Raw genomic sequence first — 22995 nt, 5'->3', positions numbered from 1 at the left:
CTCCATTCTCCACTAGATGGCGCCGCTTAGCTTACTGGGGTGGACGGTTGTGGCGCTTGTAGGTGCCTACGCGCATGCACCAGAGCGGCAAAAATGGCGTCACCCAGCCACCCAGTCTCTTATCAGATCTCCGTTCTCCATGATCAGCAATCGTGCACCCGTCCTTTGTCTTCGGCTTCCATCCATTCCCTGCTTTTACACCCTCCGTGACCAAGCCCCAGGCAGCACCTCCCTTCTGAGTTTTATCTCAGATGCGGGTGTGTTTCTTGACCCCGTATTTCTGCGAGACTGTGGCCTCGAGCCGTTCTGCCCCTCTGTGGAGGGTCTCACCGAGCAATGGCCGGGTGCCGGCCGCACCCAGGAATGTTTGCGGTACCATGCTGCTGACGAGGCCCAGAGACCGCGACTGGGTGCCAGCCCGCCCCAGAAAACGTTTGCGGGAGAGTGTAGTAGCAGCGTTTCAGGGATTATGGCAAATCACAACAGGCGTCTGGCACCAGGCTTCACCCCCAGGGACCGTGTTCCAGCACCAGCGAATGTGGTTTTTCTTTGGGGTCTGCCGAGGTGGCCACACGGACTCTACCAGATGCCCTCCCAGCAGGGGAACCACCTCTGCCATGTGGCCCGAACACCCCCAGACTCCACTCTGCTCCCGGGGATTCGTCCTTCCCACCAGGGCACCACCAGGTATCAGCTGCAGAGTTTCAGCCTCTGCACTCCCCGTTTATAGAGTCTTAATGGAATTGAAACCCTCTCTTTTCTCCTTTCTCCCTTTTTAGTTCAGTCGCTGTGGCTGTTTCCACTTTTCCATTTTCTCTCCAGCTGCTTTTGGGGGTGCTTTTCCTGTCTCCCCCCGCCCCATCCTCTCTCCACAAGCAAAAACAACTCCCTGCCCTCTGTGGCTTCTCTCTCCCCCAGTTCACCTCTCTGCGACGCTTACCTGCTGAGTTCTGGTTGTGCAGATTGTGGTTCAGGTTGTGCAGATTGTTGTGTTAATCCTCAAATCAGTTTTCTGGTGTGCAGGATGGTTTAGTGTTGATCTGGCTATATATTTCATGGATGTGAGACACACAAAAAACTATGTTACTGATTTCTAATTTAATTCCATTTTGGTAGGAGAAGACCTTATATGATTTTTATTTATTCGAGTTTATTGAAATTTGTCTTATGACTGAGGCTGTCATTTATCCTGGTAAGCATTCTATGCGCACTTGAAAACAATGTGTATTCTGCAATTGTCATATGGAATGTCTGGTAAATGTCAATTAGAGTGAGTTTGTCAAAATGTTCAAGTTTTCTATGCTTATTTTCTGTATAGTTGTTCTATTAATTATTGAAAGATGGATGTTGAAATATCTGCCTATCATTGTGGATCTGCCTGTTTTTCCTGACTGTACTATCTCTTGTGCTTCATTTATTTTGAAGCTCTCTTATTTGGTGAATAAATGTTAAGTTTGTTATATGCTCTTGATTAATTAACCCTGTTGTCATTATGAAATTACCCTCTTTATCTCTTGTAGTAGACATCTCCCTATGTTTGATATTGATAGAACCAATCTACCCTTCTTTTGGTTAATGTTAGCATAGTATAATCTTTTCCCATCTTTGTGTTTTTAACCTATTTGTATTTTATATTTAAAATGGGTTTCTTTTAACATACAATTTGTTCTTGCTTTTTGATTCACTCTTACAGTCTCTGCTTTGGAATGGGGTGTTTAGATCATTTATATTTAATGTGATTGCTGATATGAATGGGTTGAAATCATCTTTGTTTCCCTTTTCCTTTTTTCTGTTTTCAGGTGAAATGAATATTTTTGTTATTCCATTTCATCTTCTCTGTTGGTATATTAGCTATGACTTCTAATTATGTTATTTTAGTGCTTGCTTTAGGTTTATACTATATATCTTACACTTAATCACAGCCCACTTTCAAGTGATATTCCACTTCACATATAGTTAGTATAAGGATCTTATACTTCTATTTCTCTTCTTCTGGTTTTCATGCTATTTTTTTGTCATATACTTTACTTCTAGTTATTTTTTATACCCACAATACATTATTATTATTTTTACAGAGCTTTAAATAAGAAATAAAGTTTTTATATTTACTATTCTTTGTCCTCTTTATTCCTTTATAATCTCAAGGAATTGAGATTCCTTTATGTAGATCCAGATTGCCATCTGGCATCATTTTCTTCTGCCTGAAGGACTTCCTTGAACATTTCCTATAGTGAAGGTCTGCTGGTGATGAATTTTTTTCAGCTTTTGTATGACTAAAAACATTTTTATTTTGCTTTACTTTTTGAAAGATTTATTGCTAAGTGTAGAATTCTAGGTTGACTTTTTTTCCTTTTACTAAAGGAAAGATGTTATACTGTCTCATATGCATTTTTTCCAACAGAAATTTACTATCATCCTTCCTTTTGTTTCTGTGTAAAATTTTCCACTCTCTCATTGCTTGTTTATTTTTTGTAACAGCTTTATTGAAATATAATTCACATATTGCACATTTAAAGTATACAACTCAGTGGTTTTTAGTATATTCACAGAGTTGTGCAGTGATCACTACACAACCTTAGAGGATTTTATCACCCCCAGAAAGAAACCCATACCCTTTAGCTGTTACCACATCCCCAATACCCTCATCTCTCCAGCCCTAATCTACTTTTTTTTACAGATGTGCATATACTGGATATTCAATATAAAGGGAATCATATAATACATGGGTTTTTTGACGTCTGCCTTCTTTCACTTAATATGTTTTTAAGGTTCATTCATGTTGCACCTTGTATCAGCATTTAATTTCTTTTTATGACCACATAATATTTCATTTTAAGTATATACTACATTTTGCTTCTCTATTAATCATTTGAGGGACACTTAGATTTCCATGTTTTGGCTATTGTGATTAATGCTGCTATGAACACTTATGTATTAGTTTTTATGAAACACGTGTTTTCTTGGGTATGCAACTAGGATCAAAACTATTGAACCAAATAGTAATTGAATATTTAACTTTTTAGGTAATTGCCAAACTGTTTTCCAAAGTGGCTGCACCATTGTACATTCTCACCAGCAGTGTAGAGGATTCTAATTTCTCCCTATCTTTGCCAACACAAAAGCGTGTTTTTTTTTTAATTATAGCAATTCCAGCAGATGTGAAATGATCCCTACCCACTTTTAATATTTCCTCTTTATAGTTGGTTTTAAGCAGTTTGATTATGACATTCTTTGGTGTAGTTTTCCTTATGTTTCTCATGGTTAGTGTTTGTTTAGCTTTTTGGATCTTTGTGTTTATAGTTTTCATCTATTTGGAAAAATTTCAGCCATAATTTTTTTTCCTTTTTTTAAAATCTAGAAGACTGATTTTGTTCTTTGTTCCATCTTCCATGTTTCCACCTAACATGTCTCATCTTTCCTCTAGTACATATGGAAGGTAATTATTGTAACTGCTTGCACTTCCTTATATACTAATTCTATTGTGGGCCATTTCTAGGTTAGTTTTGATTGATTATTTCTCCTCTCCATGAGTTATGTTTTTCTGTTTCTTTGCATGTCTGTTAATATTGGAGATCAGATGGTAGACTTGTGAATTTTACTTTGACGTGTGCTAGCTGTTTCTGTGTTTCTTTAAATACTTTTGAACTTTGATAGGGGGTGCAGTTCAGTTACTTGGAAACCTGCTGATCCTTTCAAAGCTTGCTTTGAAAGTTTGTTTGGTTAAACCAGAGTTGTGTTTAGTCTAGGCATAATTCAGTCCCACCACTGAGGCAAAACACTTCTAACTGTCCTACCTGATACCCTGTGAATTAAGAAGTTTTCCATTCTAGGATAGTGAGCAGGAGGTATTCCTGGCCCTATGTGTACCCCCAAAACTCAATCTCTCAAATCCTTTGGGGTAGTTTTTCCCATCGTGTTAGGTAGTTTTCTCACAGACATGTGATGTTATGTACTCAGCTGAAGACTTGAGAGATACCCTTGCACCTCATTTTCTGTGCAGCTCTGTCCTCTCCAGTGAACTGCCCTGAAAACTCTATTGGTATTGGCCTCCCTGGACTCCCAGCTCTGTCTCTTTGACTTAGGGAGACTGTCAGACTCCGTTTGAGTTCCACATCTGCACTGCAGCTTGGAAACTCTCTCTAGGGAGTAATATGGGGCAATAATAGGGCTTATCTCCTTGGTTTCCTTTGTCTCGAAGATCACTGTCCTTTGTTATCTGGCATTCAATGTCTTGAAAACTGTTATCATATATTTTGTCTTTTTTTTTTCAATTTCAGGCAGAAGGGTACATCTAATTCCTGTTATTCCATCTTATTTGGAATCAAAGGGCACTCCCTCTTTTTTAAAAGTTAAGCATAAAGTTTTTTAATAGACTTCATTCAACTGTTTTATTATATGAAATTTATAGTGTCTGTCCTGCTCTTTGTTCTGGCTGTGTGTTAAAAGAACTGGTGTTTTTAAATTTTGGATTATGAACTCATCTGTGATGGGAACTTAATCTGTGGGTATTCTTTGAGGCCTGGGCTTAAGGAATTTGCTTTTAGGTCAGTTTTATGTTTGCCTGTCCAAGGCTCCTCTCTTTATGTGTTATTTTTTATTTTTGGTTTTTCTGGGTCATAGAAGTGGTTTACAGTTGACCTTTGAACAACACAACCTTGAACTGTGGAGGTCACTTGTACATGGACTTTTTTTTTTTACAGGACAGTACTATAAATGTAGTTTCTCTTTGTTATGATTTTCTTAATAACATTTTCTTTTTTCTAGCTTACTTTATATTATAAGAATACAGTATTATATATAACATAAAAATATGTATTAATTGACTGTTTAGGCTTCTGGTCAACAGAAAGATATTAGTAGTTAAGTTTTTGAAGAGTCAAAAGTTTGTGGATTTTTACTGCATCGGGGGTCAGTGCCACTAATCCCTGTGTTGTTCAAGAGTCGACTGTATATTCAAACATCAAGGGCACATGAGGACAAGACAGGCTTATTAATTATCAGGGGAGTCATTTTTTCTCTGACTTAGAATTCAGGTCAGATCCCACAAGATCCATGTTTTCTTGGACATAAAGGTAAACTTTGTCCTGTTCCACATTTTCATTGAGAATACAGTGCTTTAAGGGCCCTAAGTTGATGTAGAAATTTCATTTCCAGCTCTCAGGGGCAAGACTTTGTCACCTTCAGCTACCTGAGCTACAACCCAATCTTCTAAGGCTACCACATCCCCACCAAGCACCAGTTCTTCAAGATTGGCACAGTGTTAATTTATGGTGCTTGGCGCTCTGGTTTTCTGTTTCCTCTTGCCTTTTAGGCAGCTCCGCTCTGCGCTTGAAAGAATGCCTGTTATATTTTATCCAGAACTTCTCTATGCCTATCGGGTCCTCCATATTGTCAGGAATAGAATTTTCCAATTTACTTCTTAACCCACTGTCACCAGACCTCTACCTCCACAAGTTCATTGATGACCAGCAAGCAACAGCCAAATTCCTTGGATGCGGTTTCAGTTAGGATGTGTTCCAACCACAAGTGGTAAAATAGCTGGTCATTTTGGCAGTTCAATTCCATTAAGGACCTATGGCTTTTCTGTCCTTTTTTGTAATGTTTATTTAGAGAGAGAGGGAGAGAGAGAGAGAATGCACATGTGCACATGAGGAAGGGGCAGATGGGGGAAGAGAGAGAGAATCCCAAGCAGGCTCCACACTCAGTGCAGAGCCCAATGGGGGGCTCCATCTCACAACTGTGGGATCATGACCTGAGCCAAAATCAAGAGTTGGATGCTCAACCAACTGAGCCACACAGGCACCCCTTTCAGTCTTCTTCTTTGCCATCTTTAGCATGTTAATGATGCTCTTTAACTCATTGTCACATGCCTGTCTCCCATGACCACATCCAAGTAGCAAAATGTAGCAAGCAAGAAAAGGACTTTTTTCCTCATGAGCCTCCCTCTTATTAAATAGGAAAAATCTTTCCAGAAGGTCCAAGCAGTTGACCCTCTCACCCCTCTGGCAAGAACTGTCACATGCCTACATTGGAAACATTGCTATTGGAATGTTTATAACGGGGTTTTGTTGACAGCGAATATGAGTTGTAGAAATGTGTAAGGCAAGAAGTTCTACACCTGAACTTCACCCCTGCCTCCAGCCTCCCTGCCGCACCCTCACTCACCACCCATTCTGCCAATACAGGAAACTGAATCTAATCACTTTCCAGTAAACTCATCTGGGTGGTTTTTCTCTGCTTCAGATTTAAAGCAAGTAAAATGAAAGATTTTTCTCTTTTCAGGGGCCCCTGGGTGGCTCAATCAGTTAAGCATCCAGCTTCAGCTCAGGTCATAATTTCATGATTTGTGAGTTTGAGCCTCATATCAGGCTCTCTCCTGTCAGCACAGAGCTGGCTTTGGATCCTCTGTCCCCATCTTTCTCTGCCCGTCCCCCACTTGTTTTCTTTCTCAAAAATAAACATTTAACAAAGAAAAAAAAAAATCTTAAAAAAAAAAAGATTTTTCTCTTGTTGCTCTCCACCCTGGGGTTGATAAGCTCTGATACTCACTCAGATGAACTAACTAGTAAAGAAACCGTGTGGACCACTTTCCTTAGAAGGAGAGTCCTTCACTGTCACTTTGCAATTTGGGGGTAAGGTCCAGCAAAAGAGGATTATGTCTGAAGGCCAGATGGGCGCCAGTGGAAAGAGACAGCTCCAAATAAAAAAGTTTTGTCCTACACAATAAAGCAGAGGTGTCTGTGACACACATACTTGACTGCTTACCCCTGATGGAGTTTAAATGGTGTGATAAATTGTTTCCTGCATGTGGCAGAAGGGGGGGGGGGGGCGCAGGGTGGTTAGGGTAGAAATCAGATTTGGGCCTAGACAAACAGGGAATTTACATTTCTGTACAAACAAGTTTGTGTGACCATGAAATCTGCATGTGCTACTTCTGTCTGTGTTTCTGTTGCCTCGGCCACAACATGACCCCAAGAACAGGGAGCCGACTTTATGCGTCTTTAAAACCTCTCCTTCTCCTCACCAGTGCCGAGCACAAGACCTGCAACATAGTAGGTGCTCTACAAAAACGTTTGTTTAATAAAAGATTGTTAGAGTGAAGGAATCAATGAGGAAAGGAGGCTACTGACGTGGGAGGAAACAAGCCCAACAGATCTTTAAACCAAATCGATTCAACTGTATCTTGATGAAGGAGACAAACCTAGAAATGCACGCACACATGCAGATTGGTAGAGAGAAATCCTGCAGGCAGAACAGAGCTAGGATCACCAAGAGGAGACAGCCTAATCAGAGAGCCAGACGGGGCCCCACCTGACTCTCACTGCAGCTGGGAAAAAAAAAAAAAAAAGCCTAGAAGGTTCAGCGGGCGCAGTCTCCCCACCTCCGCCCCGCTCCCGCTGCTCGGGGAAGCGGCATGGAAGCTGCGGGGCGGGGAGGCGGCGGACCAGGGCTTTCCAGAACGAGGCAGGCTGGTGTGAGCGCAAAGGCCCTGCGATTGCTGGAGCAACGGTGGCGACACTTGAGTTATTCACAAAGAGTGGAATTCAAATGAGGCTGGCGCGGCTCCAAGTCGCAGTAGCTTAGGAGGAGGGGGAAAGGCGTATTAAGTATTCGTCAAGATCTTAGCGTTGCATGGGCTCCAAGCTTTCTCCATCTGCATCCCTCCCTCAACCAGATTTCTGCGGGGAGGGGCGGGGGGGCTCCTCCAGAAGCACTTTATCCGTCAGCCTGTGAGGTGGGGGTGGGGGTGGGGGGCCGAAGTTAGGCAGAATTGTCTTATCACATGATGGGGGACCTGTATCATGTGATGACTCCGGTGATGTTGGAGGCAGCATGTGACTCCCAGGGCTACGTGGGCTCAAAAACAATTTAAATACAAAAACACAAGCAGGTTCCCCTCCTCTCTTTTGCCTTTTGGTCTGGCTCTCCCTCCCTTTGGGCTGGTGCCCGACTGAATGGAAAACCCGTCATCTTGCAGGCACTAACCTGTGAGCACCGGGTACCTGGAGACCAGGCCCCCTCTGCTGGGGGTCCCCCAGGAGCTGTGCCCCATCATTCTGCAGCCCACTGACTCCCAGCCTGGTAAGTTACTGAACACTGTGAGCAATTATTTGTGAAGCTGTCCTAGGCTGCCTCATTAGCATGCACAGGACACCCTTGCTGGGCACGTTGGAAGGAAAGCGCCTGCCGGCTCCGGGGAGCTGCGGCTCTCGCTCTCGGTCCGCCGAACCTCCGCAGCCTCCCCGGAAAGCGGAGCTGCGCTGGTTACTGGTTACGTCGCGCTGGGGTGGAAGGCGCTCCCGCGTCCCTTTCCCCCCTCTCCCCGCCGGCCTGCCTCTTTCCCATCTCTTGCCTTCCTCAGCCTTGCTCCTCTGAGTCTCTCTCTCACCTGCCCTCTCCCTCTCCAACTCCTATTTTCTCCTCTTATTTGCCCCCCACTTCTTGTCTCTCTCCTGCTTTTCTTAGGGGTCTGTTCCCCTCACCTTTTAAAATTACTATTTTTCTGGACACCTAGATCTTCTATTCTTTCTGTCCAGAACCTGAAAGACAAGACTCTGAGGACTTGGTGATTGGAAATGCACTAATTATCCCTTCCAAAATGTTTCTCTCACTAACACAGTGTACATGGCCCACTTCCTGTCGTGTGTGTGTGTGTGTGTGTGTGTGTGTGTGTGTGTGTGTGTGTTAGAGGGTGACTCTATTTCTTGGGGCCATCAGAACTGTTCCTTGGGTGGATGTTCATTGGCTAACCGGATCCCTGCTTAGCTAGATCATCAAGTGATAGGAGGGGCAGTTACAGCAGTCAGGAGACATTGCTTTCTGACCCCAAATGTCTGACTCTGTGGGAGAAGTGACGTTTTAAAGCAGGGCCAGGATCCAGTGCTCAAGGCTTAGGACTGTATGCTTTTCAGAGGGCTGGCTCAGAGTTCGAGGCTGTACCTTTGTATAATGAGGCAGAGCATTGGTTGAAAAACTGGCCATGCAGGAGACACATGTAGATTTAATCTTGGCAGTGTCCACACTACTATAGGAAGCAGGTGTTGGCTGTGTCAGATCTAGCTTCTGGTTCACTGTTATCCAGGTGTGCTGACACCTGTTCAGCAAGAAATAACTAACAGTTATTGAGCACAATTCACCCAACAACTCAATGAACAGGTGCAATTTCTGTCTCCAATTTAGAGATAGGCAAACTGAGACACAGAGCAGTCAGTTAGGTCACTCAACTAGTAAGTGGGTAGAGCTAGGATTCAGGGCCCAGGAAGAATCTCTCCAGAGCCTGCACAGTTACCTACTGCGATAAACTGCCTAGAAAAAAAATCCATCCACGTTACTATGTGACAGGTAGTATGCAAGGTTTGGGGACACCTCTGTGAGCAAGACAGAGACACCCTGTTCTCATGGGGTTTACAGTCCATTGGAGAAGGCAGCTATTAAACATACCCCATAAGACAACATATTATTTCAAATCAGTGTATTTGCCTAGAAGAATAAGGGGGTGCCATGAGAATACGTAACTGGAGACATGCTTCAGTTGGGGGCACAAAGAGGAAGACTTGGTCAAAGGAGTCACCAATGCAATACTTAAGTTGGAACCTGAGAGAGGAGCCACGAAGTCAAGCAGGTGAAGATCCAGGAAAAGCATTCCAGAAGGAATAATAGTATGTGTGAGGGCCTGGAGGTGGGAAAGAGCTGGGACCACCCAAAGACCAGCAAGAAGCCAGTGGGCTGAGCACAGTGTGATTGGGATGATGACAGGAGATGAGGCCATTCAGGCAACGTGGATATCTTGTAGGCCTTGCCAAAATGACTTGGGTTGTATTCCAGGATCAATGAAAACCCATTAAAACATTTTAAGTAGGGAGGTAGCATAATTGGATCTGCAGTATGAAAAGACTTCTTCAAGAGGTGTATCAGTTAGTTTTTGCTGCACTATAAACCACGCTGAGACATAGTGGCTTAAAACAGCCATGGGTTGTTATGCCACGGGTTGCCAGTCGCAGGTGGGATCATCTGGTTGGTAGTTCTTGCTTGGGTTCACTAGTCAGCTGGCAGGCTGGCTGCAGGTAGCTGGTCCTAGATGATCTCATTCATTTGTCTGCTGATCGGCAGGGGCAGTTGAACTTGACCGGGTCATGTGTCTCCTCATCTAGTGAGCTAGCCCCGTCTTCTTCATATGACAGCTGGGTTCCAAAAGCAACGAGGTTGGGGTGGGGGGGCCCAATGCACATGCACATTTCAAACATCCACTTGTTTCCCATTTGCTAGTGTTCCATTGGCCTAGACAAGTTGCATGGGCAAGCCCAGATTCAAGGGATGGAGAAACATGTCTCTAAACCAGAGGAGCTACAAAAAATGGGGTTCCATTTGTTTCCAGTCTACAACATGAATTGAAAATGATAATCTGGTACTGTCTTCCTCTACTGTGGGAAGGAACTGAAAACCAGGAGGAAATTTGGGGTCAATTTTACTATGATTGGAAATGAACTTAAACTTGGTCATATATCAACCTTTGTTTTCTGATTGGAACAAGTAGGAGTCTGAGCATCTGTTTTGGACATGGATCAAGAGTGTATCTAGACTGTGATATAGAAGTTTCACCCTTTCTCACAGGGTTATCTGGGAACAGCTTAGAGTCTAGGGAGACTTAGAGATTGTTACCCTAGAATGAAATTTGGGCCATATAGAACTCAGAATGTGTTTAAGTGTTCCAGGTAAGGCAATAGCATGTACAAAGGCCCTGAGGCAAGGAAGTGGGTGGCCTGTTTGGGAACTAGGAGACAATTTAGTTTAATGTAATTGCAATGAAAATGGAATAGGAGTGGACAGATTAGAAAAAAATGCTTACGTGGTAGGAAAAGCAAGGCTTGCTGATGGATTTGAAAGGCGTTAAAGAAAAAGGACATATGAAAGCTTCCCAGGTCGGTGAACGTATTCCCAAAGTGGAAAGACTAGGAGAGGATGAGGGTATTTGCGAGGGGTGGGGGGTGGGGATGGGGATGGGGATGGGAAGGACAGAAAAAGATAAAAAATTTTATGAACTGGGTCAAATGTTGCTGAGACACTGGGTAAATTGAGGACAGAAAAGTGTCTGTCTGACTTGGAACCTTGGAGCTAGCTGAAGACTTGGGACTAGAGCAGTTTTGGTGGAGCAGTGAGGATAGAAACCCTGTTGGCGTGGGTTAAGGAGTGAAGGGAGGTAAGTAAACTATGAAAGGCATAATGGAAATCAGGCAGTATTTAGATATGGGGCAGGGTTAGAAGAACTGTCTTGATTTTATATTTGCTTTTTTAAAAACAATAGCAGCCTCTAGATGATGTAAACTCTCAATATGGTGCAGTTGAATGAGCAAGAGGGGATGGGATGGAAAAGTGTGTGTGAACAGATAGGTGATGACAGATTTTAATTTTTTTATAGGCGGGGATGAGGAGAAAAGATGGAACAGGCACACAAAGACTCCTAAATTTGGTACTGGGAAGATAAAGAGCTTGCTGTGTGTCAGCTTTTGTTTTCACAACAAAGGCAAGGTCATTAGCAGAGAGTAAAGGAGATGGAAAGAGGAAAGAGAGGACATATAAACTGGTCCTCTTGGAGAGGGAGAAATAAGCACTGTAAAGGAGGGGGCAGGGTTGCTACATAAAACAGAGTGCCTATGAAGAGTATGTATTGGGTCGTTTTCTCCACCGTTGTTTAAATGCTTGGGTTCAAGCACCTGGAGAACGGTAGTGTCATCACGTTGAAGTTTTGCTGGACAAATCCCACAGGAGAGATGTTGAAGGGGTTTACAAGGGAGTGATGGTCCAGGTGAGCCACAGAATCTAAGCTGGGCCAGAATGGGAACGGGCCCAGGAAGGGATGGTGGAGAATGAGGAAGTGGTAGAAGGCCAATGGAAGAGAGGTTATGAAGAGGGAATAACTGCATCCTTTAGGGAACCCTGTGTCAGCATCACTTGTGAGCTTGTCAGAAATGCAGATATCAGGCCCCACTTCAGATCTCCTGAATCCAAATCTGCATTTTAACGAGATCCTTCTGATTCAGATGCACATTAAAGACTGAGAAGTACAGATCTAAATTGTCCTATGGAAGAAGCATGGTGCTGTTCTGGGCACGATGAGAAAGTAATGAACCCCAAAATGTCCCTTTCAAAGCAGATCTTGACTGAGCAAATTTCTTTTCTTTTTTTTTTTTTTTTTTTTGCTCCAGTTTTTATCTTATTTTAATTTTAGTATGCAGAATTTCAAACATAGTTAAAACTTAGTGAAATCCAGTATACCATCATTAGCTTCAATAATTTTCAACTCATGGCCAATCTTGTTTTCTTTATACCATCCCTCCCACCCAGGATTGTTTTGAATTGAATCTTAAGACTGATATAATTTCATCTATAAATATTTCATTATCGACCTGTAAAAGACAAGGACTTCCTTTTTATTTATTTGTTTGTAATTTTTTATTTGTTTATTTTGACAGAGACAGTGAGTGGGAAAGGGGAAGAGGGAGGGGAAGAAGCAGAGAGAGAGAGCTCTACATGGGGCTCAAACTCACCAACCGTGAGATTATGACCTGAGACGAAACCAAGAGTCAGACGCTTAACCAACTGAATCACCCAGGCACTCCAAGGAATCCCTTTTTAAACACAACCACTGTTCCATCACCACATCCCAATAAAATTGCAAATAAATCCTTATTATCGTCTGACCAGTTAATGCTCACACATTTGCAATTGCCATGTTATTTAATTTGCAGTATTTTCTTCCATGAGTATCCAAATATCCACACATGGAAGTTGATGAATATGTCTGTTAAGTCTTCTGTAAGTTACAGGTTCCTTCTTCATTTCTTTTTTTCCCCTTGGAATTTTGTACTGAAGAAACAAGATGATTTGCCCTCTAGATTTTTCCAAAGTCTAGACTTTGCTGATTGTTTACTCATGGTATCATTTAATGTGTTCTGCTATGCTCTATATTCTCTGTAAACTGGTAATTAGATCTAAAGGGAATTGCTTTAGAAAAAGACCTTTGTGGTGAAATATATCACACATAAAGCATGTATGAAATACAGATGTAGAGCTTAAAGAATAATACCCTTGTGAAAACCACCTCCCACTGTAGAAACCTTCCAAAAACATCCCTCTTCATCTTCCCTAGAGGTAACCTTTATCTTGACTTCTGTAATAATTTTTCTGGTTTTTTTTTCATGTATGTGTGTATCCCTAAGCAATATATTACTAAGTTTCTCCAACTTTGTGAGTTGTATGTAAATGTAATCACACTGAAGACATTTTTCTGTGGCATATGTATTTTGCCTGATATTTTTGAGATTCATTTCTGTTTATGTTTGTAGCTACAGTTCATTCAGTTTCACTGGCATATAGTAATCAACCATGTGAATGTTTTACAAATTATTTATCCATTCTACTCTCTCTTTTTTTTAATGTCTATTTTATTTTTGAGAGAGAGAGAGAGAGGGGGGGGGCACATATACGCATAAGCGGGGAAGGGACAGAGAGAAAGGGAGACAGAAGACCTGAAGATCTGTGCTGTCAGCGCAGAGCCCGATGTGGGGCTCGAACTCACAAACTGTGACATCTCGTGACCTAAGCCAAAGTCTGATGCTTAACCAACTGAGTCACCCAGATGCCCCTATGCATTCTATTCTTTATGGTTCCCCCCCACCCCGACACACACACCCAGTTGGGGCTATTATGAATAACACTGTTGTGAACATTGTCACACATGTCCTGTGTACTTGTACAAGAATTTCCCCAGGCATATACCTAGAATTGAAAATGCTGGATCATATAGTATGCCTCAGTTCAACTTAAAACGTCCAAACTGCTTTCTGCAAGCTGATTTTGTTACTTTGCAATCCTTACACCTTCTAATTTCTTTTTGTTGCCTCATTGTACCAGCTAAATCCTCTAATACAATATACTAGAAACGGTGAAAGCAATTCTCCTTGTCTCATTTTGATCTCAAAGGGAAAGCATTCAATATTACACAGTTAGGTAACATGTTTGCTGAAGGGCTTTTTTAGAGTTTTGTGGGTTTTTTTTAATCAGATTAAGAAAATTCCTATTTCTCCTTTGCTCCGTTTTGTTCATCCATTAATGGGTTTTGAACTTTATCAAATATTTTTTCCTGTGTCTTTTGAGACAATAAAATTATTTTTCTACTTTATTCTTTTACCGTAGAGAATTATAATTTCTTTTTTTCCAGCTTTATCAACATATTATTAACATATAACCTGTGTAAGTATAAGGTGTAAAATGTAATGATTTGATACACATATATATTGTGACATGATTACCACAATAAAGTTAGTTAACATCTCCATTTTCTCTCATAATTTTTTTTTTGTGTTTGTGGTGATAACATTTAAGATCTACTCTCTTAACAATTTTCAATAATATAATATTTTTTTTAATTTATTTACTTATTTTGAGAGAGGGCACGCGCATGCACATGAGCAGGGAAGGGGGGAGAGAGAGAGAATCAGAGCTGATGGCACAGAGCCCAACATGGGGCTTGATCTCACGAACCATGAGATCATGATTTGAGCTGAAATCAAGAGTCAGAGGCTTAACCCACGGAACCACCCAGGTGCCCCTATAGTATTGTTAATTATAGTCATCATGCTGTACATTAATTAGATTCCCAGAACATATAGCTTGAAGTTTGTACTCTTTGACCAACATCTCCCTCATTTTCCCCGCCCCCCGCCCAGCCCCTGGCAACCACCATTTTACTCTCTGTTTTGAGTAATTCAGATTTTTTTTGGTTCCACATGTAAATGAGAATATACCATTATTGTCTTTCTCTGTCTGACTTATTTCACTTAACATAATACCCTCAGGGTCCATCCATATTGTCACAAAACACAGGATTTCCTTCTTTTTTATAGTTTCGTAATATCCCTGTGTGTGTGTGTGTGTGTGTGTGTGTGTGTATGTGTGTGTGTGTGTGTGTGTGTGTGTATCACAGTTTATTCAACTATCCATCAGTGAACACCTACGTTGTTTCCATGTCTTAGCTCCTGTGCATAATGCTGCAGTGAACATGAGAGAGCAATATCTCTCCAATATTGATTATATTTCCAGCAAACATATACCCAGAAATAGGATTATTGGGTCATCTGGTAGTTGCATTTTTAATTTTTTGAGGAATCCCCATACTGTTTTCCATAGTGGCTGCACCAATTTACATTCCCACCAGCAGTGGGAACAAGGGTTCCCTTTTTCCTACCCTCTCCAACACTTGTTCCTTGCCTTATTGATAATAGCCATATAACAGGTATACTGTGATATCTCATTGTGGTATTGGTTTATATTACCTTGATGATTAATGATGTTAAGCATCTTTTCATGTACCTGTTATGTCATCTTTGGGAAAATGTCTATTCAAATTCCTTAATCAGATTTTTTTGTTTTAAAAAAATGTTTATTTTAGGGGCGCCCAGGTGGCTCAGTCAGTTAAGTGTCTGACTTCGGCTCAGGTCGTGATCTCACAGTTTGTAGGTTCGAGTCCCACGTCGGGCCCTGTGCCGACAGCTTGGAGCCTGGAGCCTGCTTTGGAATCTGTGTCTCCCACTGTCCCTCTCCCACTCATGCTCTGTCTCTCTCTGTCTCTCACAAATAAATAAACATTAAAAAAAAAAAAAGAGTTGGCCGCTTGACCCACTAAGCCACCCAGGTGCCCTCAGGTTTTTTTTCTATTAAGTTGTGTGAATTCCTCATATATTTGGGATATTAACTCCTAACAGATTGATGATTTGCAAATATTTTCTCCCATTCTATAGGTTGTCTTTTCATTTTGCTAAGTGTTGCTTTTTCTATGCAGAGGCTTTTTAGTTTGATGCAGTTCCACTGGTTGATTTTTGCTTTTGTTACTTGTACTTTGTTGTAATATCCTGAAAATTGTTGCTAAGACTAATGTCAAGGAATATTTCCCCTGTATTTCCCTTTAGTACATTTTACAGTTTTGGGCCCTCCATTTAAGTCTTTAATCCATTCTCCTAAAACTTTTGTGAATGGTGTAACACAGGGTCCAATTTCATTCTTCTGCATGTAAATATCCAGTTTTCTGAGCACCATTTAATGAAGAGACTATCCTTTCTTGGTTCCCTTCTCATGCATTAGTTGCCTGTATGTGTGTGGATTTACTCCTGGGTTCTCCATGCTGTTGCACTGGTTTATGTGTGTTTTTATGCCAGTACCAAACCATTTTGATTATTCCAGCTTTGTTCTTCTTTCTCAGGATTGCTTTGGCTATCCAGGGTCTTTTGTGGTTCTGTGTATATTTTAGGATTATTTTTTCTATTTCTGTGGAAAACACCACTGAAATTTTGATAAGGATTGCATTGAATCTACAGATGGGTAGTATGGACATTTTGATCACATTAATTCCTTCAATCTTTGTACATGGGAGGTATTTCATTTCTTTGTGTACTCTTCAGTTTTTTTCATCAGTGTCTTGCAATTTGCATTGAATAGATGTTTCATCTCCTTGCTTAAATTTATTCCTAAGTATTTTATTATTTTTGATGCCATTTAACACGGGATTTTTTTTCAGATAGTTTGTTGTTACCATACAGAAATGCAACCGATTTTTGGAAGTTGGTTTTGTATTCTACCACCTCGCAGAATTCATTCAGTTCTAATTTTGTGTGTGTGTGTGTGTGTGTGTGTGTGTGTGTGTGTGTGTGGAGTCTTTAGGATTTTCTTTGTATAAGATCATAACATCTGCAAAGACAGTTTTACTTCTTTCTCTCTGATTTGGTTTGGATGCCTTTAAAAAAAATTTTTTTTAATGTTTATTTATTTTTGAGACAGAGAGAGACAGAGCATGAATGGGGGAGGGGCAGAGAGAGAGGGAGACACAGAATCAGAAGCAGACTCCAGGCTCTGAGCCATCAGCCCAGAGCCTGACACGGGGCTTGAACTCAGGGTCCCACGTCGAGGTCCCACGCGAGATCATGACCTGAGCCGAAGTCGGACGCTCAACCGACCAAGCCCCCCAGGCGCCCCATGGTTTGGATGCTTTTTATTTCTTTTTCTTGCCTAACTGCTCTGGCCAGGACTCCCAGTACTATGTTGAATAGGAGTGGTGAGCATGGGCATCTTTCTTTTGTTCCTGGTCTTAGTGAGAAATCAGCCTTTCATTGTTGAATGTGGTGTGGGTTTGTCAGTCATATAAGGCCTTTATTATGTTGAGGTATGTTCCTTCTACACCCAGTTGGCTGAGAGTTTTTATCAGGAAAGGATGTTGAGTTTTGTCAAATATTTTTTCTCCCTCTATTGAAGTGATTATATGATTTTTATCTTCCATTTTATTGAAGTGGTATATCATATTTATTGGTTTGCAACCCAGGGATAAGCCTCATGAGTATGTTGATCATGTTGTATGACCATTTTAATATGCTGTTAAATTCATGTTGCTAGTATTTTGGTGAGAGTATTTGTGTCTATATTCATTAGGAATATTAGCCTGTAGTTTCCTTTTCTTGTGGTACCCTTATCTGTCTTTCATATCAGAGTAATGCTGGACTCACAAAAAGAGTTTGAGAGTATTCCCTCCTCTTCAATTTTTGGGAAGAGTTTGAAAAGGATTGATGTTAATTACTCTTTAAATATTTGTTAGAATTCACCAGGGAAGCCATCTGGTCCTGGGCTTTTTTTCTCTGTTGGGAGATTTTAAATTATCAGTTCAATCTCCTTACTTGTTTTTAGTCTGTTCCTATTTTCTCTTTCTTCATGATTCAGTCTTGACTGGTTGTATGTTTCTAGGAATTTATCCTTTTTTTCTAGATTATCCAATTTGTTGGTGTATAATTGTTCATAGCAGTCTCTTATGATCATCTGTATTACTGTGGTGTCAGCTGTAATGTCTCCTCTTTCATTTATTTTTTTTTCCTTTTTATTTTTTAGAGAGAGAGTGCGAGCACAAGTTGGGGAGAGGGGCAGAGGGAGAGAGAGACAGACAGAGACAGAGAGAGAGAAGGAGAATCTTAAGCTGGCTGCATGCCCTGCATGGGGCCCAATATGGGGCTTGATCCCATGACCCTGGGATCATGACCTGAACCAAAATCAACCTAACAACCTAGTTATTTGGGTCCTCTCTTTTTCTTTGTCTGAATGAAAGTTTGTCAGTTTTGTTGATCTTTCCAAAAAACTAGCTGTTAACTTGGTTGATCTTTCCTATTGGTTTTCTGGTCTCTGTTTCATTTATTTCTGCTCCGATCTTTGTTATTTCCTTCTTTCTGCTAACCTTGGGCTTAGTGTGTTCTTCTTTTTCTAGTTCCTTAGGGGTAAACTTATGTTTTTTATTTGTGATTTTTCTTTTTTGTTGTTGTTTAGGTTTCTGTCATTTTAATCAGGGTTGCTATGAAAAACAATACCTCAGCTAACCACTTTGTCCTCGTCTTCTACCTAACTCCCATTTCCCTTCATGTATCTATAGCACAGGAACCCAAAGACCCCCCCGTCCCCTTCATCCTCCTTATTCCTATTAGGGACAGATATGTCACTAAGTGGATTCAGCCTCTTCCATACAGCATGAAACAGGATAAGTAAAAAATATCTTTATGAAGAGTTTTGTTATGCTGTTATCTTAGGGTGGAGCCAGAGGCAGAGTTGAGGGCTGGGGTGAAGTTTGGGCATCTTTTAGAGATCAGTGTTTTTCTCAGGGGCACAGAACCTGAGTTTGCTCAGAAAAGGGACTATGTCTAAGAGGACAGGGACTAGGCTGGGCTAGGCTGAAAGTTCTTTTCAAGAGTATTGTGAGAATAGAGACACTTTAAAACCCATTGTCCTTCCTCTTCCCGTACCTTCCCCAACTTCCAGGTAGAAGAGGAGGGGTCTCCTGAGCAGGGAATAATCACAGTTCTCTCAAGGTTTCATCTGTGATTGCTGGGATGGGCAGTGAGTATGACTTATTCCCTGGTGCTGCCCGACCAGCTCAGGATTTTCTGTCCCTGCTGGTGAGCACCGAGACCTGAGGGATGTCAGACAGTGATACGGTTTCCTTGACTGCATCGTTCCCATCCACCACTACAAAGAGGTGAATCTCTGCATCCACCAGCCTGTTGATGATGGTCTCTGGAGTCTCATGAAGGTAGCACTTGGAGACACATCTGAAGTAATGTGATCAACATTGTAGGGCTTTGGTCACTGACACATCCAGGTTACTCTAAGTTTGTTCTGCTGCTACACTGATAACATAAAACTTGGGGTAGAAGTTCACCACACACTCTTTCTCATCCACCAGTGGCAGGGCTGAGAATCCGCATTGTACAAAATGCCGAGAGGCATGTAGACAGGGGTGGTGGTGTGGGCCATAGCAGCGTTGGCCTAAGTGCTAACTTGAAGTTCTTTCCAGAGAGTCAGACACGAACTCTGGCTTGGGGAATTCATCAGCAAACAATTTGAGACACTTGAGAACGTGCTTATAGGTGAATATGTACAAGGTGTTGCCTGATTCTGAGTCAATAACTGGCAGCCTGCGGATCTTATTTTGAATTAATGAAGAGACAGCATCAAATAAGCTGGCATTAGAAGCAATGCGGACAAGGGATTCGAGGAGTCCCGTACGTACACCTCCCTCCAAGTTTCTATTTTGTGCTCTTTCAGCTCATAGATCTATACAAATACTGATTGTTAATAGTGGTGTAAGATATTAAAAAAAAATTTTTAGTGTTTATTTTGAAAGAAAGAGTATGAGTGAAGGAGGAGTAGAGAGAGGGGGGAACGGAGGATCAGAAGTGGGCTCCGTGCTGACAGCTAGGAACCCGATGCGGGGCTTGAACTCACGAACCGCGAGATCATGCCATGAGCTGAAGTCAGAGGCTCAACTAACTGAGCTCCCTAGGCGCCCCCTAGTGGTGCAAGATACTGGTGCAATCGGTGATGGCCAGCATGCCCACAAAACTTTTCTTCTTACTATCCCACAAAGGAGCAGCTCATATACCATTAGTTGCCAAAGGGGTCGGGTGGGAGGGGGAAGCTTTCTTCACCTACAGGGAAGTATCAAATATAAACAAATTGAAGCTTGTGGGAATCAGGTCATAGCCATGATGAGACTTCATAAAAGAAGTGTACATGGAAGAGTTAGATTCTGGGCACCCTTGAGTGTGCTCATTTTCCAGAGCTGGAAACTATCCCAAGAAATGACCATGTCCTTTGCAAGAGACACTGGCTGGGTTCATTTGCTTTAGGAAGCTTTCTCTCTTTTTCTTTTCTTTTCTTTTCTTTTTTTTTTTTTAACATAAGCGTTTCTTTTCTTTTCTATGTTTTATTTATTTTTGAGAGAGAGGGAGAGAGCATGAGCAGGGAAGGGGCAGAGAGAGAGGGAGACATAGAGTCTGAAACAGGCTCCAGGCTCTGAGCTGTCAGCGCAGAGCCCTACTGGGGGCTTGAACTCACTTACGAACTACAAGATCATGACCTGACTCGAAGTTGGACACTTACCTATTGAACCACTCAGGTGCCCTGCTCTCTTTTTTCTTAATGAAGGCATTTATTGCTTTAAACTTCCCTCTCAGAACTGCCTTTGCTGCATCGCATAAGTTTTGGTGTGTTATGTTTCAGTTTTCCTTTGTATCAAGGTTATTTTTTGATTTCCCTTTTGACTTCTTCTTTGACCCAGTGGCTGTTCAAGAGTATGTTAATTTCCACACATTTGTGAGTTTTCCAGTTTTCCTCTTGTAGTTGATTTTTAGTTTCATATCATTGTGGTCAGAGAAGATATTTGATATATCAGTCATCTTACATTTGCTAAGAATTGTTCTGCAACCTAACATATGATCTATCGTAGAGAGTGTGCTTCAGAAAAATATGTATTCTGCTGTTGGGTGGAATGTTCTGCCTATATTTGGTCTAAGGTATAATTCAAGTCCAATGTTTGCTTATTGATTTTCTGTCTGCATAATCTATGCATTGTTGAAAGTGAGCTCAGAAGCCCTCTGTTATTATTGTAGTGTTATTTCTCCCTTTAGATCTATTAGTATTTGCTTAATATATTTAGGTGCTCTGATAGTGGGTGCATATATATTTATAGTTGTTATATTCTCTTGATGAATTAACCCCTTTGTCATTATATAATGACCTTTGTCATCTATTGTTACAATTTTTTAATGTTTATTTATTTACTTTGAGAGAGAGAGTGTGTGTGCACATGCCCAGGAGTGGGCAGGGGAGGAGCAGAGAGAGAGAGAGAGAGAAAGAGAGAGAGAGAGAGAAAAAAAGAGAGAGAGAAAGAATCCCAAGCAGGCTCCACGCTGATAATGGTGGAGGCTGGATCTCATGAATAGTGAGATCATGACCTGAGCCAAAATCAAGAGTTGAATGCTTAACTGACTGAGCCACCCAGCCCCATTTGTTACAATTTTTTTTAAGTTTGTTTATTTATTTTAATAGAGAGAGCGAGCATGGGAGAGGCAGAGAGAGGGAGAGAGAGAGAATCCCAAGCAGGCTCTGCACTGTCGTCACAGAGCCCAATGCAGGGCTCCAGATCAGGACCTGAGTGGAAATCAAGCAAGAGTCGGATGCTTAACTGACTTAGCCCCCCAGGACCCCCACAATTTTTGACTTAAAGTCTATTTTGCTGATATAAGTATCAGCTCCAGTTCTCTTGGTTTCTGTTTGCATGGAATATATTTTTCTACCCCTTCACTTTGAGTCTATGTATGTTGTTAAGGCTGAAGTCTCTTGTAGGCAACATATAGTCAGTTGTATTTTTTAATCCATTCAGTCATTCTATGCCTTTTGATAGGAGAATTTAATTTATTTACATTTGAAGTGATTATTGATAGGTGAGTATTTATTAATGCCATCTTACTGTTTTCTGGTTGTTTTGTCCCTTGTTTCTTTCTTCCTCTTTTGTTGTCTTTCTTTGTGAGTTGATGATTTCCCATAGTAATAAGCTTTGATTCTCTTCTCTTTCCCTTTTGTGGATCTACTATAGGTTTTTGTTTATGGTTATCATGAGAATTGTATAAAATGTCTTTTAGAATTAAGAGTCTATTTTAAGATGATAACTTAGCTTTGATCATATACAAAAATTCTACCCTTTTGCTCCCCTCATGTATTTTATGTTTTTGATGTCACCATTTATCTCTTTTATATTGTGTATCCACTAACATATCATTGTAGCTATAGTTACTTTTAGTACTTTGGTCCTTTAAACCTTTACACTACACTTAAGAGATTAACACACAACTATATAACAGTATTAGTATTCTGAATTTGACTATACCTTTGCCAGTATGTTTTATATTTTCGTATATTTTCACATTCCTAATTAGTGTCCTTTCATTTCTGCTTCAAGAATTCCTTTCAGCATTTCTAGTGATGATGAACACCCTCAGCTTCTGTTTGTTTGGAAAAATCTTTATCTCTCCTTCATTACTCAAAACAACTTTTTCAGGTAAATTATTCTTAGTTGATTGTTTGTTTGTTTTCCTTTCAACAGTTTGAATATATCATTCCACTCTCTCCTGACCTATAAGGTTTCTGCTGAGAAATCCTCTGTAGCCTTATGGGGCTTCTCATATATGTGAGAATTTTTTTTAAATCTTGTTCCTTTAAAAATTCTCTCTTTTTCTTTGTTTTTATATAGTTTTATTATAAAGTGTCTTAAAGAAGATCATTTTGGGTGACTTATTAACCTCATGAATTTTGGATGTCCAAATCTCTCCCCCAAATATGAGAAGTTCTCAGCCATTATTTCTTTATTATTTTTTTAAAGATTTTTATTTTTTTAAGTATTCTCTACACCCACCGTGAGGCTTGAACCCACAACCTTGAGATCAAGAGTTGCATGCTCTAGTGACTGAGCCAGCCAGATGCTCCAGGCATTATTTCTTTAAATAAGCTTTCTACCTCTTTTCCCCACTCTTCTCCTTCTGGGAATCCACTAAGGCATGGTTTCTTTTAATAGTATCCCATAATTCATGTAGGCTTTTTTACTCTTTCATTTCTTTTTTTTCTTTTTGCTCTTCT

General features: G+C 41.0%; 1 protein-coding gene and 1 pseudogene across 6 annotated transcripts in view; one reads left to right on the top strand and one right to left on the bottom strand.

Annotated features, from left to right (window-relative positions):
- Positions 1-550: 550 nt before the first annotated feature.
- Positions 551-22995, top strand: part of TNRC6A (trinucleotide repeat containing adaptor 6A) — a 205457-nt gene continuing 183012 nt past the window's right edge. For all 6 annotated transcript variants that reach the window (XR_007147878.1, XM_047839226.1, XM_047839222.1 and 3 more), the window contains exons 1-2: positions 551-687; positions 7979-8082. The gene's annotated coding sequence lies outside the window, so the exon portion shown is untranslated. The remainder of the gene's footprint in view (positions 688-7978; positions 8083-22995) is intronic.
- On the bottom strand, positions 18956-20144 carry LOC125154702 (5'-AMP-activated protein kinase subunit gamma-1-like; annotated as a pseudogene).

The sequence above is a fragment of the Prionailurus viverrinus genome, chromosome E3 (assembly GCF_022837055.1).
Source record: "Prionailurus viverrinus isolate Anna chromosome E3, UM_Priviv_1.0, whole genome shotgun sequence".
Lineage (NCBI taxonomy): Eukaryota > Metazoa > Chordata > Mammalia > Carnivora > Felidae > Prionailurus > Prionailurus viverrinus.
The sequence above is the reverse complement of the archived record's forward strand: the minus strand, read 5'-3'. Positions and strand labels throughout refer to the sequence as shown.